This window comes from Nyctereutes procyonoides, unplaced genomic scaffold, assembly GCF_905146905.1.
Source record: "Nyctereutes procyonoides isolate TBG_1078 unplaced genomic scaffold, NYPRO_anot_genome, whole genome shotgun sequence".
Lineage (NCBI taxonomy): Eukaryota > Metazoa > Chordata > Mammalia > Carnivora > Canidae > Nyctereutes > Nyctereutes procyonoides.
Genome location: NW_026575045.1, coordinates 959,086 through 963,868, shown reverse-complemented (window position 1 = coordinate 963,868; position 4,783 = coordinate 959,086). Strand labels below are relative to the sequence as shown.

At 40.9% G+C, this 4,783-nt stretch overlaps 1 pseudogene; it reads right to left on the bottom strand.

Annotated features, from left to right (window-relative positions):
• Positions 1-573: 573 nt before the first annotated feature.
• On the bottom strand, positions 574-1,597 carry LOC129509220 (trace amine-associated receptor 6-like; annotated as a pseudogene).
• Between the last annotated feature and the right edge of the window lie 3,186 nt (positions 1,598-4,783).

The window sequence follows — 4,783 nt, the reverse complement described above, 5'->3', positions numbered from 1 at the left end:
GGTCTCTCTTGAGTGTGAATCAGACAAGGTGTCTGTGTTACTCTACACACAATTTATAGATAATTATTTCAGATCTCTCTCCTCAGACATTAGGCACAATACAAATAATTGCCCCCAAAAGCCTCCCTTGGGAAATTAAGGAAAGCAACAGAAAGCAGGAACCTTGCGAAGGCAATTCACAGGTGAAATATTTGACAGGTTGTGAGAGAGTAAAAAGCTTTATAAGACAAGAGGAAAGGGTATCAAAGAAGAAAGATGTTTTCAGGTGACATCCCAGAACAAAGGGAAGAGTCAGTGAATTAAAAGAAATGAGGGAGGGAAGTGTTTTTAGAAATGGGATAGGCTGAGTTCTGAAGTAATTCAAATAAAATTTTAACATTTATTAGGAAAGTGCATGCCTTTGGAGAAGTGACAAGGAAGTGCGCAATTTAACATGACTGGAAAAACACTGATCTACCTAATTAAACTTGGAGGGTATTGTGTTTTCTCCTCATGAATAGTCTTATTTGACTTTCAAAAATTCATTTCATTCAGACATTGTAAAGATTTCTTTAACTTCTTCAGCCCAATTGTTTACATTTGTTCAGAGAACAAATTCACGGTGGATGAACTGTCCTTGAAAACCCAGCCACTCACAGTGACTTTTATGGCTTTCCTGAACCATGGGTAAAATCAAAGGGCTCATGGGTGAGTTATAATAAGCACCCCAAAAGGAAATCTCATAAAAATAGGCAGGGGTTATGAAGCCCATTTAGGCATCAATTAATAAGTCAATACTATATGGTAACTGTGAAATCATAAATGCTACCACCGTGATCCCCAGGGTTTTAGCAGCTTTTCTCTCCCTCTTGGCCACTCTGGATTTCTAACTATCTGATGATGATTCTGTTTTCCCCCCAGTATATTCAGTCTTGTTAGCCTGTTGTCTAGCCACGAGAAAAATATTGCTATAGAGGATTATCATTAACAAGGGTAGGTATAAAGAAGAATAGAAAATCTATCAACACCCAGTCTTGATTTACAACTGTCTGACACCCTCCTACACAGCTGAGGGTACTTACTAATTCCTCGAGCCCGTCATCATAGATACCTGTGTGGAACATGGCACCGCTGCATATGAGGAGCAGGATCCGGGAGATGCTGACGCATGTCCCTGACACAGTCACCGTGAACTTGGTGGGATAGACCAGAGGGACAGTAACAGGAAGGTACCTGTCAATGGAGATGAAGTACAAGTGGAAGAGAGAGGATTAGCAAAATGCCACATTGCAGCACGTGTGGAAGGTACAGAAACTTGGCCCAAAGCACCGGCAGCTGTCCACAGACCTGACCTTGATGAAGGGCATGACCGTCACCCGCACCAGAAAGTCAGCACAAGCCAGAGAGGGGATAACACTGGTTGGAGAGTGCAGCTGTTTGACAGGCAGGATGGAAATCACCCCCCGGGGGCTTCCAAACAAGCTAGCAAAGATACAAAACCAAACTCTGAGTACAGAATCAACCTGGATCCAAGCAAGGAGGAAGGTCTCACACAAGATCCATTCACACTCTCATAACAAAGCGGCACAGTAGCAGGGTGGGAAAGATTGCTGATCATGGTTTCTGCAGTTTGATGTGTCCCAATTTCTGCCCTTCCTTGTGGTAAAAATAAAGTTTTCCTATTCTGAGAATTATAAAAAAAATCAAACTGCCTATTTGAGCAACTATATAACTATAAGGCAACTTTTAAGTATTGCCTTATAATCTATCCTTTTTTCCATACTAATCATAAAAAGAAGTTAAAAGAATTTCAAAAGTTAGAAATGTATCCTTTCCGATTTTAATGCAGGAAATTCTTTCTTTCTTTCTTTCTTTCTTTCTTTCTTTCTTTCTTTCTTTCCTTCCTTCCTTCCTTCCTTCCTTCCTTCCTTCCTTCCTTCCTTCCTTCCTTCCTTCCTTCCTTCTTTTTTTGGTATATTTTTCATTGAAGTTCGATTTGCCAACACATAGTATAACACCCAGTGCTCATCCCGTCAAGTGCCCCCCCTCCATGCCCATCACCCAGTCACCCCATCCCCCCACCCACCTCCCCTTCCGCTACCCCTTGTTCCTTTCCCAGAGTTCAGAGTCTCTCATGTTCTGTCACCCTCTCTGATATTTCCCACTCATTTTCTCTACTTTCCCCTATAATCCTTTTCACTATTTCTTATATTCCCCGTATGAAATCACATAACCTTTGTCCTTTTCCGATTGACTTACTTCACTCAGCATAATACCCTCCAGTTCTATCCACATCCAAGCAAATGGAGGGTATTCATCATTTCTAATGGCTGAGTAATATTCCATTATATATATAGACCACATTGATGGACACCGAGGCTCCTTCCACGTTTGGCTATTGTGGACATTGCTGCTACAAACATTGGGGTGCAGGTGTCTCGGCTTTTCACTGCACCTGTATCTTTGGGGTAAATCCCCAGCATTGCAATTGCTGGGTCATAGGGTAGCTCTATTTTAAACTCTTTGAGGACCTCCAGACAGTTTTCCAGAGTGGCTGCACCAGTTCACATTCCCACCAACAGTGCAAGAGGGTTCCCCTTTCTCCACATCCTCTCCACATTTGCGGTTTCCTGCCTTGTTAATTTTCCCCATTCTCACTGGTGTGAGGTGGTATCTCATTGTGGTTTTGATTTGTATTTCCCTGATGGCAAGTGATGCGGAGCATCTTCTCATGTGCTTGTTGGCCATCTGTGTGTCTTCTTTGGTGAAATTTCTGTTCATGTCTTTTGCTCATTTCATGAGCATTTGCTCAGCTCCATTTGCTGTGGAGTTTAATAAGTTCTTTATAGATCTTGGATACTAGCCCTTTATCTGATATGTCTTTTGCAAATATCTTCTCCCATTCTGTAGGTTGTCTTTGAGTTTTGTTGACTGTTTCTTTTGCTGTGCAGAAGCTTTTTATCTTGATGAAATCCCAATAGTTCATTTTTGCTTTGGTTTCTCTTGCCTTCATTGGATGTATCTTGCAAGAAGTTGCTGTGCCCAAGTTCAAAAAGGGTCTTGCCTGTGTTCTCCTCTAGGATTTCGATGGATTCTTGTCTCACATTTAGATCTTTCATCCATTTTGAGTTTATCTTTGTGTCTGGTATAAGAGAATGGTCTAGTTTAATTCTTCTGCACGTGGCTGTCCAATTTTCCCAGCACCATTTATTGAAGAGACTGTCTTTTTTCCAATGGATAGTCTTTCCTGCTTTGTTGGATATTTGTTGTCCATAGAGTTGAGGGCCCATTTCTGGGTTCTCTCTTCTGTTCCATTGATCTATGGGTCTGTTTTTGTGCCAGTACCACACTGTCTTGATGACCACAGCTTTGTAGTACAACCTGAAATCTGGCATTGTGATGCCCCCAGCTATGGTTTTCTTTTTCAATATTCCCCTGGCTATTTGGGGTCTTTTCTGATTCCACATAAATCTTAAGATTATTGTTGCAACTCTCTGAAGAAAGTCCATGGTATTTTGATAGGGATTGAATTGAACGTGTACATTGCCCTGGGTAGCATTGACATTTTCACAATATTGATTCTTCCAATCCATGAGCATGGAATATTTTTCCATCTCTTTGTGTCTTCTTCAATTTCTTTCAGAAGTGTTCTATAGTTTTTAGGGTATAGATCCTTTACCTCTTTGGTTAGGTTTATTCCTAGGTATCTTATGCTTTTGGGTGCAATTGTAAATGGGATTGACTCCTTAATTTCTCTTTCTTCAGTCTCATTGTTAGTGTATAGAAATGCCACTGACTTCTGGGCATTGATTTTGTATCCTGCCACACTGCCGAATTGCTGTATGAGTTCCAGCAATCTTGGGGTGGAGGCCTTTGGGTTTTCTACGTGCAGTATCATGTCATCTGTGAAGAGGGAGAGTTTGACTTCTTCTTTGCCAATTTGAATGCCTTTTATTTCTTTTTATCGTCTGATTGCTGAGGATAGGACTTCCAATACTATGTTGAATAGCAGTGGTGAGAGCGGACATCCCTGTCGTGTTCCTGATCTTAGGGAAAAGGCTCCCAGTGTTTCCCCATTGAGAATGATGTTTGCTGTGGGCTTTTCATAGATGGCTTTTAAGATGTTGAGGAATGTTCCCTCTATCTCTACACTCTGAAGAGTTTTCATCAGAAATGGATGCTGTATTTTGTCATATGCTTTCTCTGCATCTACATTTGATCTTAGCCAAAAGGCAGGAAACGATGCTTTCATTTTGACCACCAAAACATTTGAGATAAAAGAGGGAGGCAGAATGGGAATGAGGAATCTCACAGAATGAACCAGCACAGCATACCACTTGGTTCTGGGTGCATGCTGGTCATGTTTTAGAAGGTATTAACTTCCACCATTGTAGAACAAAATGAGGCAGAGAAAACAAAAAAAGACAAAAAAAAAAAAAAAAAAAAAAAAACCAAACAGAAACAAAACAAAACAAAAAACCACATATCTTGTATATCTCCCCAAATCAAGCTGAGTATGTTGAAGAGAATCTAGAAGTGGAAAATATATCTAGGACCTCTAATTGTAGAAATATGAAAGTCAAAAATGAAGAATCTTAAAAATGAAGAGGTGGTAAAATACTGTAGTTAAGGTGGGAAGAGAGGAAAAAAATTGGAAATTTACAGTCTGATATAAAAACGAGTCATAATAGGCACTGGCCCAGTGGCATAGTGGTTTAGCGCTGCCTTCAGCCCAGGGTGTGATACTGGAGACCCGGGATCGAGTCCCACATCGGGCTCCCTGTGTGGAGCCTGCTTCTCCCTC